General features: G+C 35.3%; 1 protein-coding gene across 4 annotated transcripts in view; it reads right to left on the bottom strand.

Moving 5' to 3' along the window:
- Nucleotides 1–13497, bottom strand: part of ESRRG (estrogen related receptor gamma) — a 473251-nt gene that overhangs the window by 222545 nt on the left and 237209 nt on the right. The window lies entirely within an intron of this gene.

Raw genomic sequence — 13497 nt, 5'->3', positions numbered from 1 at the left:
TCTATTATAATAGCAATATTAAACTATTAAAAAATGGATTCCTTATTTCAATTATTTTCTGGAGTAATTCTCAAGGGCATGGTTATTGTCACTGTAGCTTAAGGTAAAGGTTGATCTAGTTTAAGATAAAAGTGGAAATTTTCAAATTCATAAATATGAATACATAAAAACAATCCAAGGTAGTCTAAATTTGATTTGGGGAGGCTAATACTACTTTCATGAGCTTTTAAGCCTAAGAATTATGCACTATTTTGTGCTGATAGGATAGGTTCAAGTCTAATTTTGTAACATAATTCCAAATAATAGTGATATATAAAGCAGAGACGAAAACATACTTAGATAAATTGATGTCAGGAATCAATGTAATTGAGATGAAGCTGACAAGGTTCTTGGAAGGCAGAAAGAGCTATATATCCACTTAGAACTCTGTAACAGTAATTTTGAGAGGCTTACATCCTTTTTTAGGTTTCTGTACCACCAATCTCAAATATTCTGCATATATGCAGTTGTTTGATCTCTACTTCATTTTCCAAGAACAGAATATCCTGTTCTCGCCATAAAATCAGCAAAGAGGTGATGATATAATACAATGAGGAAGATTTTAATTTATATTCCACCTTCTTGTCTATGCAGGATAGTGGAATATAAATTCCAGAAGGCAGCCAAAGAAAAGGGGTTAAGAGAGAAAGACAGACAGACTAAATATACGTATAAATGGATATTACCCTGGATATTTAAGGTAATTTAAGAACTAATCTGTATCAAATAAAAGCCTTTATACTTAGACACACTGAAGGTCATATGCATTTATGTTCACATCTATAGATCTAGAACATTATTACATTTTCTGCAAAGAAAAATCTGCATAGTTTATGTGAAAGGTTAAGAAAATAAAATTTTGTTTTAAAACTTGCCACTTTGGACCTTAGCTACTAAAAAGAAGTGGTCTTTTGGTGAAAATAGACTCATTTGTTCCTCCCAAAAAAGCAAACTGATTTAGACAGAAGTGTGCAATGAATTCCAAGAACCCAAAGACAATTTTGGCTTGTAGTTCTCCATAAGTTTTCCCTTTCAATGGTACACAAAATATTACATGAAACTTAAAATCAATGTTATACTTTCTACTGATAAAGTTTCCCTTGTCTTGTTTTTAGCAAGTCTCCTGCTCACACCAGTCATGGTAATTTCCTGACCCTCAAGAGAGGGTTTTGGGAGGAGCTGATGTAGATAGGTTTGCCAGAGGATGAAGAGGCTGGAATGTCACCTTCTATCTTTTGGCACATCTACAGATCAAAGCCATTATAAATCTAAATATAACTACTACATCATCATTATTATAACCTGCTGTTTCATTGCCAAAAAGGTCAAAAATTCCTGGGGCATTCCTAAATTAACACTTCAGTAACTTTTTATCAGCATTAATGAACTAGAAGAAAAAGTGATGAAAGACAGAGAAGACAGAACAGGTGAATGTAAAACAGGGGTGAAATGTAAAATGTGTTACTACCGGTTCTGTGGGCATGGCTTGGTGGTGGTGGGGTAATGTGACTGAGTGGGCATGGCCAACTTTTTAAAAAAAAAACTTTTCAAAGCTTTGAAAAGCCTCTGGCGATCAGGCAACTCAGCTGGGGTCATCAGAGACTTTTCAAAGCATTTTTTTTACCACCTCTTCAGCCAAGAGGTTGCAGAAAAAAATGCTTTGAAAAGCCTCTGAGGATCCCAGCTGAGCCACGCGATCATCAGAGGCTTTTTTTTTTTACTTTTAAAAGCATTTTTTCATTGGAAGAGGTGGTAGAAAAAATGCTTTTAAAAGTAAAAAAAAAAAAAGATGATCGTGCAACTCAGCTGAGCATTTTATTTTTTTATTTTATTTTATTTTGAATTTGTATACCGCCCTTCTCCCTGAGGACTCAGGGCGGTGAACAGCCAAGTAAAAACATCAAGTACAAATATTAAAATACAATTAAATATATATATATGAATTTGGCCCCATTAATTAAAAATGATAAACAAAACAATTAAAAACACCTAAAAAATTAGGCCAGCCTGGCTTGCTGGAAAAAAAAGGTTTTAAGGGCACGGCGGAAGGCACCGAGGTCTTGGATTCTCCTTATCTCTGGGGGCAGCTGATTCCAGAGGGTATGGTGGGGAGATGCAGGGATTTTTGCTACCGGTTCTCCGAACCACCTGCCGCCATCGCTACTGGATTGGGCAATCCGGTCCGAACCGGGAGCATTTCACCCCTGATGTAAAAGAAGTAATAACTAATTTCTTCTCAGTATAAACAAGTTGTCCCAACTAGCAAAATCCACAATGTCTCTGAAACCGGGATAGACCTAATTCACTTCAAATGTTTTACTAAACCTTGAGAATTTGCTCTTTAATCTGAAATAATGAAATTTGAAAAGGAAGAGATTTAGGATAGCCACTCTCTGGAATCTCTCAGGGTATATCAATTAAGTTAGGGAAGTATAGATTTAATCTGGCAAGTTTCTTGGTATATGCAAATAAAGAATTCTGGCTGGATTGTTTCAGGTTGTTCTTGGACTAGGTGTGACATCAACCAATCTCTTCCTCTTCCTAAAATCCAGCTGTAGACTTGCTGCCTCACCCCTACCCCAGAGTATGCTCCCTCACTTCTGGAAACATGCTGCATTACTGTAGTCCATCACATCACCTTCCTCTTCATAAACACATTCCATCACAGTAACTGGGGTTAACTTCAGTTTTCCAACAAAAGAGTTGTTTTATAATATAATAATAATAACTTTATTGTCATTGTATGTATATACACAGTATACCAGGGGTGAAATCCAGCAGGTTCTAACAGGTTCTGGAGAACCGGTAGTGGAAATTTTGAGCAGTTTGGAGAACCAGTAGAGGAAATCTTGAGTAGTTCGGAGAACCGGGAAATACCACCTCTAGTTGGCCCAGAGTGGGGTGGGAATGGAGCTTTTGCAATATCCTTCCCCCAGGAGTGGGGAGGGAATGGAGATTTTGCAGTATCCTTCCCCTGGAGTGTGGTGGGAAAGGAGTTTTTGCAGTACCCTTCCCCTGCCACACCCACCAAGCCACACCACGTCCACCAAGTCACACCCACAGAACTGGTAGTAAAAAAATTTGGATTTCACCACTGCAGTATACCCATACAACGAAATTCACTTAACACCCAAAGACCAGGTCCAACACACATAATAATCCCTAAACACACCCCCACTTACCACAAATTCCCTGCCCCTAAACGACCCAAACATCCACACAACAGACCAAGTAATGCTGTCCAACAGCTCACTGTATGTATGTATGTATGTATGTATGTATTGCAAAAACAAAACAAAAGGCATATTTTGGGGGAGGAGGGGAATAAATATGTGATGAACACATGACACTATTGTTAGATGTGGCTTTATACAACAATCAACCAACCAACCAACCAACCAACCAACCAACCAACCAACCAACCAACCAAATAAATAAATAAATAAATAAATAAATAAAGAAATAAATAAATAAATAAATAAATAAATAAATAAAATTATCAGTGTCTTTCTTTTGTTTTGTTTTTCTTGCATTCTCTTTATTTTGTCCAGCTGTCCAGATGATACTTCCCTCATCTGTTAACTCCCTCTTTCTTCTTCCCAGATTCTACCTGCCTAATTCCTTATAAGGAAGTGGTCAGTTAAACCAAGAGAAAAGCCAAATATCTGTTGAGACAGAAAAGGAGGAGGAAAAAACCTGAAATTTAAGCATAGAACTACATAAAGACATTGACTTATTTCTAGTGCAAAGTGCATATCATCTATTAAACACAAGCCTGCATTCTTGCCTGAAATAATTCCTCATCTAAGTGAATCATGTCTGAAAGTCTTCTTCCAAGCTTGGCCAATTGTTGAACAAGGGACTTAAGTGTCTGGAGAACTGAGATTTCCTGCTATGACCTGGTTTGAGGTTTGACACAAAACAGCAATTTATGCTTTTATCACAAGCTGCACTATGTGAAATAAGCTGCCCATTGTACAATTTCTTGGTTGACATGTGATATCTTCACATTATCCAAAATAAATCAGTTCTTCCAAAACTGTCATTATTCTGTCATAGTCCTGAGTCATTTCAGACGACAATCATAAGGATGTTTTTATAAACTGGGGTGGATATTTTAATGTACCATATCTATGTGATGCAATGAAACTGTTATTATATTAACCATCGTTTTGTGACATAGACACACATTTATACAAATAAAATATGGGGATAAACCTTTGCTTATTCTGCTTTCCTTGATGTTTTCCTTCTACCCTTGTTTGTGAACCTCTATAAACTCTTGTTTTCATTCAATAGTATGAATGAAAGTACCAGTACCAAAAATACATGCTTTTAAAATGCTTGCACTGCACTTCAACAGCATTTTCCTACAGCTGAAGGTTAAACAAACGTTTTATCTTAACCCATGTTAGACACAGACTTAATTAAATTAAACTGTTCACATAAAAGACATAAGATCTGGGTATAATAATAAATATGTAGAATACTTGGTGCTTTCTGAACTGACCAATACCCCAATCAAGGAACTGCCAAACAAGCTAATAGTAAACAGCCTAACCAAAGAATCTCCACCAACCCTGACAGGGCAAGTCACTAGAATATAAGTGAAAGCAAACCCCATTCCTTAATAGCACTGACGATGTTACCTAGTTGGGTAATGAAATGTCCGTAAGAAAAGAACCAAGCACAGAGAACAACAAACGCTCTTTATCATAACCCTGAGCTACAAATATTCTGCTTTGTCAATAAAATATGCATCTTTTATTTATTTATTTGATTTTTATCCCACCTTTATTACTTTATAAATAACTCAAGATGCTGAACATATCTAGTATTGGTTCTTCCTATTTTCCCCATAACATCAACCCCATGGGGTGAGGTGGGCTGAGAGAGAGTGTCTGGCACAAAGTCACCTAGCCAGCTTTCATGTCAAGGTAAAACTAGAACTCACAGTCTCCTGATTTCTATCCTGGGTCCTTAACCACTAGACCAAATATATGCAGACATATTTTCAGGTATTTTCAATTTGGCTATTTCAGATTAAAATAATGATCCCAATGCTCTAACAAGGACAATCTGACAAAGTTGTATGTATGAAGAAAAACTGGAAATGCAGAGTATTCATTTCCTTCTTTTAAATAACTATAAGATTAAACAGCCAATTTAGTATTCTGTTTGACTTGACACCCTAGTTTTAACTATCAGTTTATATATTAATAAAAGAGAAGAAATCGGAATCTTTTTAAGTTTGCAGGAAAAAAAAGAGATCACTATAGAATCTGCATTTGATGTGCTGTATTACATGAATGTTCTCATGGGATCACAATCAGAGAATCAATCTAGATTAAATTCTTAGGGCTTCCTAGAGAAGTGAATTCTTGCCAAAGAAGTTCGACATAGTCAAGAATTACATGATTAGTAAAAAAAAATATGTTAAAAGGGAATATCCAGAAGGCCAGATCTCTCTTGAATATTTAAATCTAACTCTATAATTATAGAAGCTAAGATAGGAACAAGGGTGGGTACTACTTACCTTTACTACTGGTTTGCATGCGCAGATCGCTTCTGGTGACGTCAGGGTCAGTGGGCGGAGCCTCCCGCCGGTTTTACTACTGGTTCTATAGAACCAGTCTGAACCGGGGACAACCCACCACTGGATAGGAAGCATATTGCATATCATGAAATGTACTGCACAAGGAAAACAAAAGGTTGCACAAAGAAATAACTAAAACCAATGTAGGATGAAATCCCCCAAAAGGGGCACATCACTAATGACATTAGGATCAATATGTCTTTCACCTGGCTCTCTTTCGGAAACACTTGGCCCACTGCACTTGCCAATAGAAGATCCTTTTCTACTCTGTAAACTGAGGAAAAATATAGCCAACATCATATTGCTGTCTATAAATAAAATCTGAATGAAGATTAGCAATTTACTTAAAGTGAGTTATACAAAACTCAACTCAATTTGCAGATAATTTGGCCATTCCGTTTCATATGTTCACTGTTTCCCTATTCTGTGCTGATGAAGAGCTGCAAATAATGCATGATGACTAAGTCTTCTTACAGAAATGGGACTGTTATACTTAAATGCAATTATGCCAGACCAGACAAAGGATGGATGGTTATGTAATTCGCTTCCACTTTGGCCTTAAGCAATTATACGGTCCTCCGTTATTTTTTTTAAAAAAGCCATTGATACAATAAAGACTAATTATTAGTCTGAAGTGTTTTAATGCCACTTTCTCCATAACATGTTTCTATATAAGAATCTTTCATTAGCAAGCACTTCACCAAATCACGTCCTCTTTTTAGTCTGAAATGTAGCTAGCCCACAGGTTTATCTTTTCATCTTTGAGATGGGAGAGGTAGATTTAACTCATAAAGTGAACATACATTTAATATGGATCCTTAACTTATATGCAATATATGGTTTTAATATTAGAGAATAGAAAATCAGATAAGTATTTTTTAAAAAAAAAAACATTTTCTAAAGAATTGTTCAGAGTTGCCCATTTGTTAAGCATCCACATACTTAGCAGAGGCAGTTCGATCCTGAGACTGTAGTTCCTAAAGTTTCACATCGTATTTTATACTCTACTTTGCTAAAATGGAAATTACTAAGCTAGCTCTACCAAGCTTACAGCACTTATCACTGTAGGAGAGCTATGTAAGTCTCCTACAGAAGGAATCTAGTAGCACTTTTTCTGCTGAACAGATTTTATTAAAAGGCATAAGCTTTTGTGAGCTGCAGCTCACAAAAGCTTATACTTTTTAATAATTTTTGTTAGTTGTAAAAAGCACTCATCCTGTAAAAGTAGAGCCAGGGCTGCAGAAAAGAGCTACCCCCTTTCACTGGTGCTTAATTATTCCAAGCTACTCATCCTAAACATGTTCAATTAATCTTTTACCAGAATTTGAAACATTATCTGGTTTGGGTTTCAGTTCTAAAACCCCAATCTTTGACACCTACTCTACCTAAGAGGCCTGGTTCAGATGAGAAGTGAGGGAATAAATCAGTAATCCTTTCCTTGTTTATTTACTCTTTTTTAAAAACACAGTCACTCTCTGCTTTTATAAATGAGAGTTACCGATATTACTGTGAATTATCAGAATAGAGAAGATTACAAACAATAAAAAAAGGGCCTACACGCAGTTGAACAGTTTTCTACAATGGATGAAGTATATTTAGGCAAACAGGTGACTTCAATCTTTTCATTTTAATCTGGTATAAGTTGCTGCCTTGTATTTCTCAAATCAAAGATAAAGTTTATAAAATCCACAGACTTGCTAAATGACTCAAGACCAAATGTATTATAGTATTTGTTTTTTTTTTGCTGAACTCTTTCTTTCTTTCTTTTGCAACTGTCGTAATAAGATATAAATGAAATGATTGTATCAACATCTCATTGAATAGTTGTTTCTCAGTCAGTTTTATAAAATATAGTTGGTTATATCACACTGAGGATTTTTAAAGGGTGGTTGTTTCTTTTTTGCAAGTTGTTAGTCTGAGGAAATCATTTTTAAAAACATCATTTTCTTGGAAAGTACTTTAAGTCCTGAATTCTGATTTTATATCTCAAGGAGGTGATCAGAACCTAATTTACAGTATTTGTTCTCCTGACAACTAGGATACATATATCTCAAGTAAATCAAACAACAGATATCATTGCAATGGAATGGGGTGAACTGGGATTTTCATTTATTCTTGATCCTGAAGATTGCCACATTCTTGTTTCATTGCTTGATCTCCCTGCCTCCTGTAAAGCTTATTTATTCATCACACTTCTACACTATCCTAAGTGACTATGGGTGGTTTACAATAAAAAAATGTCTTTTTTATGCCTTGTTTATTAGACAGAAAGGTTCACAGGAACCAACAACACTCTGAAAACAGGATAAACATACAGAATAAATTTATTTTTCCTTCTCCTGAACTCCCTTCTAAAAGAGAAAGAAGGGAACTTGGACAAAATATCATTTTTCAACTAGCAAGAAATAGGTCCCAAAGCAAAAAAAAAAATAAAAAAAAAATGCATGAAGTTAACCATGCTGAATTTCATTGAATTTTTTTTAAAGAAGATTTTTCAAAAACATCTACTGTACCAACATAGTCTGATTGTAATCTGTACAAATATTCATACTCTAATTGTGATAAAGCAGCATTCTTAAAAAGTTCTCAGACTCTTCGGTGGAAAGCAATAAATCTCATGGCATTACCAGGTTTCCCTACACTTTTTAATTTAGCTTTAATTCAGTGACTAAATAGGCTAGCAGCAAAACAGTGCCGCTGCAGTAATATGCAAGATATCTCACAATGTTTTTAATTTAAAAACATACTGTTTTTTACAAGTTAAGTTACAATTAGAACATCAAATACGATGTGATTTATTAAAAGTTACTAATAGGAATGCTAGCCAGCTGGGTTCAGAATGTACAGGAAAGGATGATGAATGAAATGATAGATTCATAGTTCATTCAAGCAACCAATCCTAGCAACAGCTGCAATGACAGTTTTGTAAGAGGCTGTGCAGTGAAGCACAATTAACAAACAATAATTTGCACATCTATAGCACCAGGCATCTTGAAGTTTTCTCCAGCATGCATAAAAATAAAGTAAAATATTAAATCGGCATGTGCTATAAATTCAGATCCTGGTTATATGGGAAACATCGGTGTTCATGTTTCTTGTTCCAACTAAGTAGTTTGTGACATTACTAGGATCACATCTTGAAAACATTTGCTGTATAGCCCTCTTCATTATGGTTGGAAATATAAAAGCTATTATTTTCAACAAGATGTACTGCCAACCAAATGGCATAGAATTTTAGCTTAAAATTACAGTCCTAAACACACTATACGTAGATCCCATTAAACTCAGGAATTACTGTATGATATTTCTGTATTAAAATAGACATTTAAATGATTGAATCATGACTGAACATAGATGTGCAATATTTTATTTGGAAGACTGTAAGGTAATGTTCTCAATCTGCAAATGAATATTCACAGCGAATGTGCCACCATTTCAGGATGCTTAGAGATAGCTTTCAGGAATTTTGTATATCTCGATGGGAAGTACAGTTATTCGTCAACTTATGACTACAATTGGGACCAGAATTTCCATTGCTATGCAACACTGTTGTTAAAAGTGAGTCATGTCTGATTTTTATGACCTTTTTTGCTATAAGCAAATGAATGGTTATAAGTCAAACTACCTGTGCTGGTATATCTTCCTTAGTACACATGCAAACACAAATATACCTGCTGCAGCTAGAACAGAGGTGGGTTGCAGCAGGTTCTGGAGAACCGGTAGTGGAAATGTTGAGTAGTTCAGAGAACCGGTAGTAAAAATTCTGACTGGTCCCGTCCCCATCTATTCTCTGCCTCCCAAGTCCCAGTTGATCAGGAGGAAATGGGGATTTTGCAGTAACTTTCCCCTGGATTGGGGAGGGAATGGAAATTTTGCAGTATCCTTCCCCTGCCACACCCACCAAGCCACGCCCACCAAGCCACGCCATGCCCACCAAGCCACACCCACAGAAATTTTTTTACTACTCACCACTGAGCTAGAACTACTATATTCATTTACAAGGTTCCTAGAAATCTACCCTTAAGGAACTGTTCATACACTTAGGCACATTGCTCATGCCTTCTAATTTGGGTTGACCTATGCCTATTTGTTTTGATAAAGTTATTTCTTTATATATTTCTTTTTCTTGGCTATATTCTTATTTTTTTTTCTTTCTTTTCTATTTTTTTTTCCTATTTTCTTTTTCTTTTCCAAACTCCTATTTTTTATACTTTTTAACACTTTTTAGTTTGAATAAGTTTTTTATCATGATTGTAATTTTTAATACAATTATTATTAAAAAATAAACCCATCCAATTTAGCGGGATCACTATGCGTTATGGTAATGAATTCCACCAGTTAATTATATGTTATGTGCACTTTTCTTTTCTTAATTTTCTTCTAATCAACTTCATTCAATGGCCCTGAGTTTTAAAAGAGTGAGAAAAAGATATACAGTATATTTTAGTATCTTTATTTTAAATCCCTTCCCAATGACCCCTAGCATGGAGTAATCCTTTGTTACAATTGTCATTTACTGAGCTGACATCTTTGTTGATCTATTGTGTTCTTTATCCTCATCACATCAGTATATGTATGAAGTTAAAGGTTTACATTTACTTATAACTAAACCACACTCGTCATTTGGTTGACCATTTACCCAATTTAGAGAGATCCAGCTGGAGTTTTCACAGTATTTTTTGTCTTCATTCTTTGAATAAACTTGGCCAGATCACAGATTACTACTAAGCCAAGATCATTTAGAAACAAATTAAAAGATGCTAGTCTCAATAAAGATCTTTAAAACCACTTTGGCCTCCTGCTTCTATTTTGCTTTCTGTTGCTTAACCAATTACTAGTTCATAAAAATACACGTCACAAAAACACATGGCCATTAAGTGTGATAAGGGGCTTTGAAGATACACTCTCTCAAAACCTATTTGAGTAAAAATTCCTGAATCTTACCAGGTGAGATAGGATTTATTTTTTAAAAAATCATATTGCTTTTCATTTAGCAATGCTTGTTCTTCTCTATGCTTATTTTTCTTTTACTTTGATTTCCAAATGTACTAGAACAAATGGTACAATAAGTAATTTCCTGGATTTCACTTTTTATTCCATTTTAAAAAAACTGATATCACATGGGCTATTTTCCAGTCTTCTGGCATTAAGTCTAATTTCAGAGACATGTAATTGCTAGAAGATAAACAATTTCACATTTGAGTTCTTTATGAACTCTAAAATAGACACTTCTAGGAACTTGTGATATGTAAACTTTTAAGCTCTCACAATATTTATCTTGAAACATCTTTCTTTTTAGATTTTTTAAAAATCCCACCTTTATTGTTTTTTAAAATAACTCAAGGTGGCAAGGATACCTAATACTCATTTGTCCTCCTATTTTCCCTACAACAACCTTGTGATTTATTTGGACTGAGAGTAAATTATCCCTGGGAAAAAAATCAGCACAAGCTCAATTATTTTTCTCTTAGATCTTCTGTAGCAAAGACAGATGCGAAGAATTCATTCAATTTCTTTGTAATCTTTGTATCTATTTGAATATCCTTTTAACTCTCTATCATCTAATTGCCCATGATTTCTTTGAATGGTTTTCTGTTTTGAATACATTTAAAGAAAGTTGTTGTTTATGTTTGCTTTCCCTAAGATTTCCAAAATCCAGATGTGAGAGATGATGGCTATGGAGAGTAGCTGGTTTAATGGGCTACAGTGAAGCAGCAGTTTCTCAGGAAAAAGGAAGCACTCTATTAGGGTGAGAGTAGTAATAGTTTAGTCTGGCAAGATTCTGTCTATTCTGTGTAAGCGAATAAAAAGGAAAGAGGGAACATAAGGAAGCACGAACAGGGGAAACTTTACTATGAAAGCTTAAATGAATCAATTACAAATTGAAACCAGTAAGTTTAAACAGACTGGAATTGGACCATTTCAGTCAGAATATCATACTGTTAATTATTCAGGACGTGGAGGGAAAAAGGAACAACACTACTTCCATTTTCAGGAAGGATATAGCAAGGACCATACTTGTGTACAATGTAGTCAATGACAGGATAATAGCAATCAGACTTTGTGGATAATCCTTTAATTTGTAAAGTTATCCATATTTATGCTCCTATCACTAATATAGGAGGCTCTACAACTGACCATGTTTTATTGTCAAATTCAATCTGCAAACATGCAAGCAGTATATGCTGATGTACATGGAAACCTGAATGCCAAAGGTGGAATTAGTGTGGAGGAAAACGTAGTTTGTTGTATAGCCTGGTAAACAGAAATAAATCAATTAGGTTAACAATCTGTATTGTTAAGCTTCATCAGGGAATTTCAATATAATTGCATTAAACTGTAATGCAAGCTGAACTTTTCTAGAGTCCCAGGTTGCAACTGTATGTTGTTGTCATCACCATCATCATCATTACCATCCCAAATCAATCCATTACAGAATGAAGGCTTCTTCATTGGGTTGTTATGGACTGTATTCTACCATACTGGTCCAGTGTCGGTTGGCAGTCAAATTTTTTTTTTCATTTCCTAGTTTAAGGGTGAGAGAATACAACTGGCTCAAAATCACCCAGCTGGGACTAGAACCTGTGTCTCTCTGCTCCTGATGCAGAACTACTTCATCATACTGGCTATCTGTAACAGTATATAAAAATATGTACATAAACAGACTAATTCTGATGTAATTGTATGCATGTTTATTTAGAATTAATTCTACTGAGTTGAGTGAGCCTACTTCCAAATAGGTATGTATACTGTAGAAAGTTAGTACCCACCCCTTTCCTAAAAGAATGAAATATTTTAGGAAATATTAAAAAGGCAGAATATTATGTTTCCTGGATGAGAAATGGAGAAGCAAGTTTTAAAAGATGAAGCAGCTCCCACCTTCTTGCCCCCCACCCTTTGTCAATGGGCCAGAGGCAGAAACTAAATCTTTGTCAATGGACCATCATCTGCAACACAATAGGACCCATCTAGCAACAGAAACTAACACAATAGGACCCATCTAGCAACAGAAACTCACCACATGGCACCTGGGAAGATTACATCAGCCAGCAAGGCTAGCTAAAAACCCCACCCCCTGAGAGTCTGACAACCAATCAGGATACTCTTCCTGTGCTCCAGGAAGTTCAAAGCACAGAGAGTGCATAAAACCAAGGCACGCTCAGCATCTCTGCCCTTGTTCTGTTCAGGAACTCAAACCATGTCATCCTGTCCACCATTAAACCATCTTTCCAAGCACTCCATGTTTCCAGTGTCTTTTTCCCCACTTGGAGCTGAACCCAGAAGGATATTTCTTCTAACAATACAAACCCCAGTTTTTAAGCAACATCTCTTTTCTGTTTCATTGTGCCAATTTGTGACAAAATAATTAAAGACTGCTTGACCAGGTATAAGACATATTATAATTATTAGAGCTGATCTGAAATTCATAAATATCTTTTCACAGACTGCTCACAATATACATAGTGTTTTGGGCTCTTATATGCAGGCCTAGCACTTAAAGGAATAGAGCAAATGCAACAGCAGATGGAAACAATGAAACAGGAAATATTTTAGGCATACTTACTTTGTTATTCCCATTTTTCCATACGTCCTAATAAATATGTATGCTTTTCTGTTTCTGAAAGAATGTGAGGGTTTTTTTGCCAATATGATCCCTAAAAATACCCTACTTACCTATTATTGTTAGAGACTTTATATGTAATGTAACTCATTGTGTTAACATTTTTCCAATGTTTTACATAAGTAAAGAGGTAGGGGGGGAAACAGATGGAGAATACTATAATGAATTGAAATGTTCTATTTAAAAACTGTTTGTCAGCTGTAGTTAAGTTGATACCGTCATCATAGCAACAAACCACAAC

This window comes from Pantherophis guttatus, chromosome 1 (genome assembly GCF_059756535.1).
Source record: "Pantherophis guttatus breed Tessera chromosome 1, ASM5975653v1, whole genome shotgun sequence".
NCBI lineage: Eukaryota > Metazoa > Chordata > Lepidosauria > Squamata > Colubridae > Pantherophis > Pantherophis guttatus.
Note: the sequence above shows the minus strand (reverse complement) of the source record. Positions and strands in the feature narration are given on the sequence as shown.